The sequence below is a fragment of the Lagopus muta genome, chromosome 4, assembly GCF_023343835.1.
Source record: "Lagopus muta isolate bLagMut1 chromosome 4, bLagMut1 primary, whole genome shotgun sequence".
NCBI lineage: Eukaryota > Metazoa > Chordata > Aves > Galliformes > Phasianidae > Lagopus > Lagopus muta.
In genome coordinates, this window is record NC_064436.1 from 50,925,417 (window position 1) to 50,939,947 (window position 14,531).

A 14,531-nucleotide genomic window follows, 5' to 3' on the forward strand; every position below is an offset into this window, starting at 1 on the left:
TGTATGTAGTATTTTAGGGGTATATTTTTTGCTTTTCAGGATGAAAATAAAGTGCAGGTTTTCTTTCATACTATCAGTGCTTTTCTTCTTGTGCTACTGAAAAGTCACTCAAGAGAACCAGATAATTGTTGTTATTTCACTATTCGCCACACTCAAAGATCTCCAAAGATGACACCTGTTCCTCCCACAGTCTTTCATTTTCCAGTAATCCCACTTATGGAAACTACTGAATCGTGGCCTGAGCCTCTGATTGACCACCTGAGGCAAGCAATGAATCAGCCACAGGCGCACAGGTGAAGGTAATTCACCTGTGCAACTGGAAGGGTGGAGCCTGGCTCCACCTGTCCTAGACCCATTTAAGTGCTGATTGCCACTGAGGAAGGATCTCTTCCTAGGGATTTTTCCTTGGGGAGAATATTGTGAGCCTTACGTTGGTAAGTATTTTCTATTTATTATCTTCCTGTTGCACTAATCTTCCTTTGCCTAACTTTCCTGTATGTTTCTTAATTATAATGTCTGTATATTCACTGATTACATACCCACTTTCCAGAAGATCACATGCATTCTTTTTGTATGATATGGAATGCAATTGCTTTTTCAACTTCTATTTTGGTTAATTATGTTGGCTCTGGTGACTGAAGTAATGGTTTGACAATAGTAGCAGTTAATAGCATTTGTGTGTAAAACTACACTAAACTGAAATATATCTGTTGGGACTTCTGCCTAGAGTACTAAATCATACTTTTCTACATAAAATGATCTCTGTCTGTCAGAGCTATGGTGGTGAAAGGTAAACAGTACTCCTGAGTTGCTCCTAAATCACTGTAGTAGTATGCATTTCAAGCTGCCCATTATGAGTGAACTTCAGTTTGTGTGGTCAGCATACTAGAACACTTATAGGCTTTCAGGTGAAGGGAGTGACTATGCTTGCCAGCTACTCTAGAAAACATGTTTTAAAAAAAAAAAAAAAAAAAGACAAAAACTCCTGGAAAACGGCTGAGATGCACTCCTATGACTATGGGAGTGAGCCTTGCTGCCTGACTACTAAGCAGCTAGGGATGCCAATAGGAAAAGGAGTTTCTAGACTTGTTATTTAGAATGTATGTAGTGTGTTTATATTTCCAATTACTACTCCAAAACTACTTCTGATGTGACAAGGGAAGTAGCAGTTGGTGACAGAAGTTCTCGGGGCATCTCAGATTATTCAACGTCTCTGGTAGGCAGACTGTCTCCTTAGAACACTGCCATTAGGTGAACCTGCTTCTTGCTCCCCAAACATGTTCTTCTTTGTGCCTTACCAAGACATACAAGACCCAAGCTTGGCTTTCTGCTCCTCCTTAAATTTGTTGATGGCACTTCAGGTGCATGGGTGTTAGTCTTCAGTTCCCACTGGTTTTCTTAGGAAGACAAACACTCCTCTGTTTTTCATTCTGGCCTACAGGTGCAACACCACACTTAATTATGTCACAGTCTGGATGTGTAATGTTTCTTCTTTTTTTTATAACCTAGGAGGACATTTCTTGGCAGTTTTGCAACTTCACTTGTTCAATTTCAAGGCCCAGCAAAATTGACTTTTGCAAATGTTTATTCAGAGATAGAAATCCAAGTATTCTGAGTAGATGGCCTCTCCTCAACAAATATTATATTTAAATAGTATTTCTGTGCTATAGGTTAGTCTAAATATGTTGCTGCTCACTTTGCTTCTCCTTGAAAAATAAATAAAATATCAATTTATCTTCCTTCTGTTTTATGCTATCAGCTATTATGTAACAGAAGACTTCCCAAAGTAGTTTCTCCCAAACTAGTCACAATATCAACATTCTTTGTGTTGAAATAAAATGTTGCTTTTATTCACAATGAAATACCCTACCTGGACTATATAATATAGTCTTTTTTCATTTACAAGTTTATTTTCCCCTCCTATTAGCAATACATTTTTTTTTTTACTAGGTGGGAACTTAGTAAATTAGTAGAGAATTAATGTGAAACTGCATTTTCTTGATATTATTTCATTATAAGAAGTTTAATCTAGACCTACAATACATCTGTATGTCAGGTAAATTTAACTAGTGTAATATATAAATAAAACTTAACTGTGTTATGCTGAACATTGAAGATCAGTCTAATACTTACTCAGTACTGTTTTCCAGAAAGATAATGCCAACTAGGTGATTCTTAGCTAGAGTTTGTTCCTGTGTAATTTGAATACCTGATGAAGAAGTACTGTTTAAAACAACAACAACAACAAAATTAGAAATCATTGTATGGAAGCGGGAAAGGAAGCACAGTCACTTGTTCTCAAATTACACAAAAACATAAAAGAATCGCAGAATCACAGAATTGTAGGGGTTGGAAGGGACCTCCAGAGATCATTGAGTCCAACCCCCAAAATATAGGAAACCCCAGAAATACAGGGGAGATTCAAATTGGATGTTAGGAAAAATTTCTCTGAAAGAGTACCACTCAGGTTCTGGAACGAACTGCCAAGTGAGGTGGTGGACTCTCTGTCCCTGGAGATGTTCAAGAAATGTTTAGATGTTGTACTAAGGGTTTACTAGGGGAAATATTGGTGGTAGGTGGACTGTTGGACTGGATGATCTTGGGGGTCTTTTCCAGCCTTAATGTTGTTGATTCTGTGTTGTAGCAGTTTTCAAATATACCAGTTTCTCTGTAATTTTCAGAAACTCTCAAGAACTTTGAATCTGTAATTGCAAAGTCTGGTCTACATGCTAATTCTAGCATTTAATAAATTTTGCTTTAAAGGCTTCTACATCCTTTATTAGATCTACCTGTTATGTAGCCTACTTGGACATTATTCACTTCTACAGTATAGATTTCCCCAGCCCTGGATGTAGCTTGGATTTTGCTTAAAATGTTCATCAGCTCAAGGTATTTACATATCCCATTTATATAGTAATTTTAAAACTTTGATGTTGGAAATACTCTGCATTGTAGTGCAATGGAAAACTAGAATTTGAGAAATATATTACAGATATAGGCAAACACAAGCAGCCTTTCTTTGCTTGAAGTTTTCTGATGAGGCAGACCTTATTTTGGGATCAAGACTACTTTGGATCTGAAAAAAATGCCTTCTAGAAGAAAATCTGTGATTTTTAACTATCAGTTAATGCTTGAAACTTTGAATCTTATCTGGTTAGTTATGGCCAACCAGAATTAATTTGCAGCTAACATACTGTCACAAATGATAGTGGAGTCTCCTAGAACAGTAAGCTGAGGTGAGTTACTTTTTCTTTTAAAATGCAGTTCTTCCTTCATGCATACTAATTGATTGTGATATTTTTTTCAAGTACAGATAACTTGTATTGCACCCCGAGGATGCATTTTTATCATCGTGAGATGTATGGAATATTACTTTGCTTCAGGAGATAAAAGCAATTTCATCTGAGCCCTTCTAGAAACTAGTGCATCAACTTACCTAATCATCTGTAGCATCTGCAATGGTTATCTTTCAATAAGTATTCTTCAGTATTATTAATTTCTGTGAGATTTTTACCTATTAGATGTTTCAGATGGAAGATGCTTCCTGTATTTTTTCCAAAGTTAAGTAAGATTAAACTGTAGCTCTTGTGAATGAACCTTACCTCACTGGATTTAAAACAGTAACATCTTGTTGTAGGTTAGCACTGGATAGCAGCAGACTCCCAATGAGTCACTCAGCAGGATGGGGAAAAAATAGGGGGAAAAAAGGGAAAAATGTAAGGTTGTCATAAAGATGCAGAGATCAGTAATTACTAATTATCATCATATAGGCATGACAGTCTTGACTTAGGAAAAATTAACTTAATTGACCACTAATTTAAAAGAAAATTCTAATAATGAATTTGTATAGTGAGAGAAAAAGAAACATTAAAACAACATTAAATTTCCTCAGGACTCAAACAGTGCTTTCTTAACAGTTCATCTCTGTTACTCATTCTCTTTCCCTGCATAAGGTCTCCGCAGACTATAAAATAAATAAAATAAACTAACACAAAAACCCACATTGCTCTCCTCAGTTTGGTTCTTTCTATACTGACTTATTTCCTGCCCTTTCTCAAAAATATTTCCCCAAGGCACAGCTATGTTGGCTATGGGGACCAGTTGTGCCAGGCATAGGGCCATTGAAGTTAACTGGAATCATCCGTATCCATCGAGGACAGCCCAACATCTCCTCAGAGACCCCTACAGTGCCCACTGTCAGCAGCTAGGCACCCACACCCCAATTTAAAAATAGTTGGTAGCAATAAAATTCATAGGAATATATGGATGTATTTCACTAATCGGTTTTCCAGACAGTGGAATTTTCTGGTTTTCTAAGTATCTGGTACATTCCATAAGAAGTTCTTTAGACATAAAAATAAAAAAAACCCCACAAAGCAAATATCATCTGTTCTGCTGAATTTTCATTGGTTTCAAAGTCCATGTGGACTTAACCAATCATAGCTTGTTGCCTAATAGTTTTAATGGTAATTCATTTTTTCTTCTAATTAAACACAGATGTAGATCTAAAATTTAAGAAAATAAGGAAAGCTGTATTCCCATGACAAGCTCATAATTTCCTTTTTCTACCACACTGCAGGGTCGTTGACAGTACCCCAGAGTCTGCCACAGATGCACATTAATTACCTGTTCTGTAATTACTAGGGTACCAGTATAGCTGTTCAACCATTCATTAAGCTTTCTTCTCAACTTTGCAAAACCCCAGAGATGTGTGCAAGAAGCACACAACTTGGCAATATTAATTGAACCCTATTAACTCCTAACATGTACAAAAAAGTGTAACTATAGATTAAAAAAAAATGCTTTTTTTATTTTGTCCACTAAGCCCACAGCAAATAAGTGATCATTTTTGGTACAGTCTGCTTAGATATTCAGCAACACAGCTGTTCACAGATTGTTAAATACTGGGCACACATCAGCAAGATTAAAGAAAATTCTTGGCTATTAAATTACTAGTATAATTCCCTCATTCAAGGCCTGCACAGAGATGGTTAGCTGTGTAAGCAAATCTAAGTACAATGATTATCAAGAAAGTTAGGATATTAACAAGAGTCCTGTTAAATAAAAAAAAATATAATCAGGAAAAAATACCTTCAATTCTTTTGTAGCTCATTTGTTTCCAATATCTAGAGACGTTCACTTTTTATGTTTTAAAACATCTTTTACCAACATAATTCAATGCTTGATATGACTGAAGGTAGTGTTGTGACATAAATGAATCAGTCACGAAGAATGAAGTCTTGCTTTTAAATGTCTATATTTTTCCTACGTCTGTCAAACTTCTGATTTTTAAATTCATTTGTTGCAAAGATGCCACATTTTATCATCTTCTGTTTTTTACAAGCCTGTGAGATATTGTGATGATTCTCACTTGCTCTGATTTTGGTTTACATACTCTGCACTAGAATCTTTAAGCATATCTTATCTGAATAGGAATCATTATTACTTACTAATACAGCCTGTATTTCTTGATAAATATGTCAATTTATTAATAATGACTTGTAATCTACATGTTGCCTATCCGCTATTCAGAATCCTGTGGTGGATTCTCAGCACTTCTTCCTTTTAAGAAGGAGAAAGTACTTTAATGAATAATTTCTTTTCAAAGCCCTTTTCAATATATTCAACAGAATTGAATATATTCCTAAGTAACATTTTGGTACCTGGTAGATTACACATGTATCCAAAGTCTGTAAAAATGCAGTTGCTTCTTTCTATTTTCTAATTATCTACATCAGAGTAACGTTATTAATGATGTTCTTGTATTAAGTTGACCTCCTAGTATATTTTTAGCTTTGTAGAATTTGAAGAGGGAAAACTTAGAAAACGTTTTACAGACAAACTTTGACAGTTAAGTTAAATAGTGAGTAGTTTGAAATACATGTACAAAAAACTCTATTGTAAAATTAAATGTTGAATAATTGTCATTATACCACATTTTCGACAAATTAGCCTAAGTGGTTTTTTAGAACTTTTGTAAGTAGTTAAGTAGTAACGAGTGCCTACTCTTTACAGTAGGTACTGATCTAAGTTCAATGTAAATGAATGATTTTTGCAGTCTATAGCAATTAGCTCAATAAAGGAATCCTTAAAAAATTTATGAGTTACTATTTAGAAGAAGTATATGGGAAAAAAATGTCCTGCTTGGAAAGTATTTCTGGAGACTAGATTATCCTGTTGTATCAAATGAGATTCAATAGCACGTGTTAACATATAATGCACTTTATAAGGTGATCCTGTTTAAGCACATTAAGCATGTTACTCTTACTGCAATTAATCAGAAAAAAATATACTTGAAGTCAGTGTATACTGGTTGTTCTTGTCTAAATTCATCCAGAATTTCGGTTATCTTTGCATTTTTGAACAGTCAAGGATGCATGCCAGTAAACTCTCCAGTTTTGTCTCTGTTTTGGTATGTTTACTCTTTCTTGCTTTAATGTTTTCTCTCCTTGTGATTAGTTAGATCTGGATTACACTTTGTTGCAGATTACACATGAGGGTAATCATATTCCCTTTGTTAGGGTTTTGCCTGGATTGACTAGAGGAGCACTAAGATTATTAAGGATAATTCATGCCCTTCGTAGCAGAGATTTTGTTTAATGCCTTAAGTTAGATGTTGAATCACTGATAAAATAAAAAAGCCCCAGTAACAGTCAAAATGCTGAGATAACAAAACATAGCAAATAAAATTCCACTCAATAGCATCAGACACAATTACAAAAATGTTATAGCAGAAGGTTTGCTGTCCAAACTCTGGACAATACTCAACTTACCATGGAGGATTACTCTATAGCCACCTTAGGTGCAGAATAGCCTTAAGGGAGCTAATAAGTCTCTACTTCTTCCAATGAAGAGCTAAGCCGTAGGTAATTCCAGGTTGCTGAGTCCCAGTAGAATCTCCTGCCTGAAGCTGGGCAGCAAGAGGCCTTCAGGGCATGGGCTGTGTCCTTATCTGCATGGGGGTTTGGCTGCTGAGCCTGGCCCAGCAGAGGCTGCCTTTTTGGGGAGATGTAGGTTTTGTCTGCAAGGCCCTAACTGGCCTGCATCTGTATCCAGCCCCACTGGTCCTGGTCCTCTGGGACCTGCTGTCCCTGCTGAGCCCTGACCGAAACTGGAAGGCAAGTACTTTTCTGCTTTTTAGGAAATGCCATAGGATGCTTCTAAATTCTACTTCCTCAAAATAGTTAGGGCCTCCGGTAATTTTGTACCTTGTACTGTTTCTAATTAGACATCCTTCATGCATAGTGCTTTTAAAATATGGAGCATTACGGCATTGTAAAGGCTAGATAGCTGGTGCATGCAGAAGATTTGCCTTGTTAGTCATTATTTTGCACAGTGGATGTTGTATTTATCTTGGGGGCAATATTTTTATCTGTTTGGCAGTGAACTTTGTTAAGCTGGCTTAATACTACTGACCTATGCAGAAATATTTATATGCATGAAAGAATGTATTATTTTGGAAGGGAAATTTGAAATTTATCTGTCTGTAAGAGACAAAGTAAAATGAATACTAGTTAGTCCCTGGTAATTAGAAGTGAGACGTTAAAATGAGGTTTATAACCTGCCATCCAGTATTCCGTTTCTTTGTGCAGTCTACCTATGTGATAGAATGAGTTTTAATTCTGTTTTATTAGCACTGCCAATAAGCACAGCAAATTTAGGAGATTGTTTGAACCTACAATTAGGAGGGAGTAGAAAGATGGCAAAAGGGAAAGAAAGACTTACTTAATATGTAATATTTCTGTTTAATGATTCAATGGTTTGTACCGTGCCACTATGGATTCTTTGGTGTGAAGGTCAGAATTTAAAGAGCTGTATTTTAATTGGATATTTAGATGAGCTATATTCATTATTATTCTTATTAAATTATAGCTGTATATATCACTTTATTGCTTTAGCATCTTGTACAAGGACTTCATTTGCATTTAATTAGTTTCTCTGTAAAATGATTTCTGGTTTTGAAATTATGCATTTGTACATTACAGAGCCATCAAATTATCAGCCTCACTGCCAAAGATCAATCCAAAACTCTGATAAGTGTGATGAGGTAGGTTTTCCATCATTAAAATTGCCTACAAATTCTTCAGCACAGTCAAAATGTCATGGGCTGTTATTTAATTTGTTTATGACTAGCAGGAGTTAATGGAATTGTGTGGTAAGATGGGATTTTCAAGAAAGCTACAGTGTTGTGATTTAAAAAAAAAAAAGTGTAAGCAAGCAGTATTAGAAATCTGTTATTACACAGCTGGGTACCATCACGCATCTTGTTCCCCTTCAAGGGAAGAATTAAAAAATCTTCCTGTCATAGAATCATGAAGACTGGAGAAGACCTCTAAGATCATCTAGTCCAACTGTCCACCTGTCTTAAATATTGCCTACTACGCCTGTTCCAGTGCCCGACCACTCAGAATATGCTTTGTGTGTTCTGAACTTCTGTATTATAAAATATGCAGCATCTGGATGGACCTTCTCTTTCAGAATTGTACATGGCTTTTTAATATTGCAATAATACACTTATACTAATTATAAAATTAAATGTGAATTTCAAATTTCTTTAGGAAACTAAAACAGAAATAGAAAAATCTTAACAAAGTAGTATAGACTGGGGATATTTGCAGTGCATGCTTCAACTTGCAGAGAATTCCAATACAGACAGTAAGACTGACTGCCATTTAAAAGAAAATTTTATCAAGCACATTGTGGAAATAAAAACTCTTGAAAGTGGCTACTCAAGAAATATCTTTTTTTTAATATCCCTCCTTCCACTTGTCCTTGATATTCCTACTAGAGAATGATAATTTTTTCCATGCGTGTTCAGACTAGGAAGAGTATTCTTCAGGCCTTTTACAAACTGGTTTCTTATGGCCAATTATATTTACTATTAAAAATGATGCCTTATTTCTGGCAGGAAATTTATCTAATTTCAGCTTGCAGTCACTGGATATTGTTATGCCTTTGTTTAGTAGATTAAAGAATCTTGTCTTTGAAAAGATAAATGAAGAGAGCTTTTTAAATCTCAGACTCCAGACCCTGAATCAGTCTTATGAAGCTTGTCAGAACCTTTTCCAATGTTTTGAATTTTTTTTGAAGATTTAGGCAGACTAATAGTCAGTGTTGTATTCAGAAGAAATGCAATCATTATATTTCTTCTTATATGCATGCATACTGCAAATTACAACTTCTAATGGGATTTATATGAGTTTTTAACTCTTGAAGTGACTAAAGCTGCTTAGCCTCTGCTTTCAAGTCTCAAGATTACGATACAAGGTACTTCAAATAGTTCCCAGAATTTGAATCACAGCAAACACGGAAGCCAATAAGAAAATAGAAATTAACTTGGGCTACCCAAACAAATTCACATTAATGAAATATCCACGAACCTATAGGCCCTTTTCAAAGTCAGAATGACCGTAATGTCTGAGAGCACAGAAATATGAGCCTTATCTGACTCATGTATATTTTTGTGTATTTTCTAGTAATAGCGGGTATTTTAGAATTTACTTTAATCAGTAACAGTATAGTAATTATATCAATTGGCTACTGTCCTCTAGAAGAAGAAAAATGTATATGGGAAATATTTCCCTGATAGCTCACCAGACCAATTAAGTGAACAAAGAACAATCTATTTGCAGAGGGAAGATAACCTTCCCCCCTGAATTTTAACCAACAGAGGGAAATAGCTCTCCTTTGTAACAAAGGACGGAGCAAAACATGGTTTTCTCTATGTGCTTGCTATTTCTCCTTTGAAACATCTACTAGCAGGTGAGGCATTGTGCTGGGCCAGTGGCCCAACCTGTGTCAGCCAAATCAGATATGTTCTCATTCTTAGAACTGTTGCACTACTTTTTTATTTTTTTGGACTTGTGTGTAATCAAGTCTTTGGCTACTTTCAATGATTTGTATTTGTTTAAAGAACAGACCCTTGTATTCTCCAGTATTCTAAAAAAAAAAAAAAAAAAAAAAAAAAGTATCCATACCAGCCAAATAACTCCTTAACATGATACAGCCAATTGCAAAGTAAAGTGAATTGAAGCTGCAGCATGTACTTCTGGGAGCTGGGAATTAGCATAGAAGAGAGATGCCGGCAAATGGCCAGCTGGTTTACTGGCTGGGAGAGCGCAGCACAGTTCCAACTGGGAGTTTCTGCATAGAGAAGATAGGATCCAGCGCATGGAGTATGAGGTCTCCCTGAATGTTCATTTTAATTTAAAAGAAGATCCTTCAACCTGAGGTTGCTTGGGTTTGCATTGCCTTTTTGCAGTTTCACTGCTGGTGGGGAAGAGTAAGCAATTACAAAATTGAATGTGACTTCTGTGATATTTTGTCAATGATATTTTAGTACTTTTGAGAAAGAAAATGAGAAAAAAAAAAAGATGTGTTGCACTGTCACTGTGCATTTGCTGCAAGTAAGTGGACAATGATTAACCCATACTTCATATTTATATCTTTTATCCTTTGCGTTCTTTTTTAATGAAGAAATACAATCCCCTCTTTGTGACCATATATTTCCAAACCAAATAAGATCTTGAAACAATTAATGTAGCAAAAGAAAAAAACCTGTGAAGGGAGATACTGCATTTAATAACTCTGTGGCTTAGATTATCTTTTTCGGGTTTTACATCAAAAATCTTCAGTGAATCAGTCATATTTTAGAAGATTCACTTTTCAGTTTTCATTTTCCCTTAGGAGTCTTTTTTTCCATGAGCTCAGAGGTTCTCTCGCCAAACAGTAAGAAATGCTAAAACATTGTGCCTGTAATGTTCTTCTCACCATCTGTCTGCTTCTTTAAATGTAACCAAAGATGACCACTTGTGTTAAGGGAAGCTGATCTCACTGGAGGAAGGGGAAATACTTTATTTGACCACTGATTATCAAGGAATACAGCTGTGTAAAATTAAGCAAGTGAGAATTGTGGTAATTGCATTTCTTCGTAGAAATTGTGTTTCAGAAATACAGCTAATTGTATGTGGAGGACCTGCACCTTTTTAGAAGATGTGAGCAGCATTCACTATTATGATCAGCTAGGTTTTGACATAAATTATGGGTTTACTTAGTAAATCTGAATTTTAATTGCAAGTTGATTGGGTGATAATAATAATAATTTAAAAAAAAAGTAGGGGATGTAGTGACCTGAAGGAGGGTTACTGGCTTGTTCAGTAAATTCTAGGATTCTGTATATTTTTATCCTGTATCTCATGCTCAAAAGGTGAAACTTTTTATGAGGTTATTTATTGCCTGTTTTATCTTGAGGAACACCTGGTGTAATTGCAGCCTCATCCATTGCAGTATTTAGCCATGACAGCAGTCAGAAATTCTGGCTTTAATGTGAAGCTTGCTAAATTGCATTTTGTTCGTGCAGGCTTATGACATTGGTCTGTATGGTTTTAAGTTCTGAGAGTAGTGTTTCTTTGTGCTAAGCAGTTCGTTTTTCATGTTATACTTACCTTCACTTATGGTTCTATGGTTTAATAGACAATAAAAGAGTAATGTTTTAACAATAAACAGTAGAAGAAAATCTTCAACTTATTATTGAAATCTGAATTTTATGTGAGAAATTAGGATTCCTTACATGGCTCATCCTCTGTTATTTCAGGAAGATTTTGAGTGGAACAAAGTGTTTTTTAACCTGCATTCAAAGTGGTAATGAGGATACCGAAAAAAGCAAAGAGAAAAACTTTGTGCAGAAGTGTACTTCTTAGTTGTCCCAGCAATTGCAAACTGACATTTATATATGCAAAATAACCATGGAGGTTTTTTGGTACTTAAATGAGTACAGGCTGAGTGCTGTGTAAGATATTTTATGCTGCAGACACACTACATAAAGAGAAAAATAGAATTGTGTTACGAGGGCCATAACTTTTCTCCCCTTTCTAATGGCAGCAACAATATAGCATAAGTCTGCTAACAGCTAAATTCATTTCTCTGTATGTGACAATCAGTCTGTGGCCCACATGACAAAAAAGCAGATGGCAAATGTCCCGTGAGTCCTTAGGATGGTAAGGGCTTTTGTACTTTATTTTTTATGGTACAACATCCTGTTCTGGGTGGAAAATGTACTGGGAATAGGTAATGGCTTAGCAGCTGCTTTTCTGTTCTTTCAAAATGACAGAGGGAAAAATCCCAGAGCACCAGTGATCTTAGTGTAACACTTATTTTATTTGAAAAAAATTCAGTATACATACCTGAATTTCAGAAATACAGCTAATTGTATGTAGAGGACCTGCACCTTTTTAGAAGATGTGAGCAGCATTCACTGTTATGATCAGCTAGGTTTTGACATAAATTATGGGTTTACTTAGTACACAGGTACTAGTGAACTCTGAAATGCTGAGCCTAAGATGGTAGGCACTAGCTTGCTGTCAGATATCTTTATATTCTGAAATTCAGAAAATTACTGATACTAGTAGTTTCGCAAAGAAGGCAGTCCTTTAACAGGTATTTTAACAGCATTTGTTGAGTAACTAGGAGATAATCTGTTTCAGTTTTCAGTAGAAGATATATCTGAACCAAAAGTGTAGCTGTTGTCCTTTCGCTGTCAGCTTCCAGCAAGCTTACTCAGTCAGAATTAATCAATATATACAAAAGCTTATGGTTCAAGTGGTCTAGAGATTAGATAAGTCCAAACACTTTTTTTTTTTAATTCCCTGGACAAATATATGTTTTTAATTTTTTTAAGTATTTATGTCATGTTTCTGTTCATGCAATTAATGATCTTTAGCTTCTGAAAAATTAGAACTTCAATGTTTTCTTGGCACACAGTCTTTCCAAAGAGATTATTTTTATCAGCTGGATTAGCAGCTGTCAGTGGACTGATGAAGATTTAACTCGTGCAAGTTCTCCTCAAGAGAAAAGATAGTTGTCAAGACATCCTACATCAACTCTTCGAGGTCCCTTCCAACATGGGCCACCCTGCAATTCAATGAACATTGCAGAGTAGCCATTTAAGATAATCCCAGTCTGCTTGGTGAGAACAACCAAAGAAAATAAACTAGTAAAATTAAAGACAATTTTCAGTATTGCTCATCAGAGCTGCTAAGGTAGATATGGCTCTAAGTTTCCTGTACCAGAAAGGAAAGAAAATGGTGCACGTTACTGTAGAATAAGAGAAAGCAAAATCTTAACGTGGTTATAGAGATTGACATGAGCAGTATTTGCTTATACAGGCACAGTTCATAGAGAAATCACAGAGCTGTCAGTATCTATTTTAGAATCATAGAATCACAAGGTTGCAAGATTATCTAGTCCTAGTTTTGAAGCAGGTGAAGAATAATATTTTAGCGAGATATTTAATAGCCTCATCAAATGATGTATGTTACTTCAAATGACTGCATTCAATATGAGTTAGCGTGTAAGAACTGACTTCAAAGGTAAAATATGTGTTAAAAAGCTTCTATCTGAAGCCACAGTCCCAGGAAGAAATAGAAAGTTCTTAATATTGAATCTTTTGGAGGGGTCCTAGTCTGAGGTCTGGTGGGCCAAGTAAGTTGCATCTTTCCTCAAACAGTTACACGTGACATAAAACACTTCTAAGGCTAGAGAAGAACACAGGTATATACATAACATACATATGTTCATGTATCAAATATATATATGCACACTATTAAAATATGATCTGTGTCTACTCTCTAACTAAGCCAGTAGGAAAATAATTTTGCTTTTTGTTATGTAAAGTATAATTTTATTTAGCAAGGCATTTAAAGAAACAAAGAAAATATAGAGTATGTATTTGGTAGTTCTATTCCACAGATAAAATTAACACAAGAAAAAAAAATGAAATATGCATTATCTGATCTTGTTTAATATAACAAATTTTCCTAGTTTTTTGTAAATACAACTGGGAAGAAAATAAAAACAAATATATGTTGCGTTTGTATTAAATGTCACTTACATTAAAATGTAAGTGAAGAAGTCCAGACTTTCTGAAAATGTGAGTATAAAGACTCTGAACTCCAAAACATATAACAAATAGATGTAGCACTTAAATTTCAGTCTCAGAATTACAGTGTTATTGTTAAGTGGAGTAAAACAAGCATAACAAGAAATGTTCTTATTAGGCTGCTTGTTTTAATTAATGAAAAATGTCAGTTGATTTGATAGTCTAAACATGTCCAATATTTGTACAATTTTACAGGGTGCTTTTTTCAGACAATACCCTCTATGCAGCATAAAAATACAGAAGCTTTTTAATTATTTTTCATTGGAATTTTTTTATGATAGATTTATCTTAACAAAGATATATATCAATTTTAAAATACAATTATAAGTGTATCCAAAACTTACTTTTAACTACGGATAAAATTAAAAGCTGACAGTTCTTTGCAATGCTTTTTTCCCTCTGTTCTATAGGTTGGATTTTGTTGTTGTTTTTGTGGTTTTGTTCATTTGTTTGAATAATGTTTCACACCAAAATATTCCACTAAATAATGCCTGCACAATCAGTGCTGCTTGGCTTCCTTTTAATATGTAAACGTATCAAACCAAAATGCTATGCATGCCATACTATAATATAAGTTGTAATGTGACACAGTAAT

General features: G+C 35.0%; 1 long non-coding RNA gene across 1 annotated transcript; it reads left to right on the forward strand.

Moving 5' to 3' along the window:
• Positions 1-273: 273 nt before the first annotated feature.
• LOC125692462 (uncharacterized) lies at positions 274-8,240 on the forward strand. The gene is made up of 2 exons (XR_007376678.1): positions 274-434; positions 2,764-8,240. It is a non-coding gene; the product is annotated as an uncharacterized LOC125692462 (long non-coding RNA).
• The last annotated feature ends 6,291 nt before the right edge of the window (positions 8,241-14,531 follow it).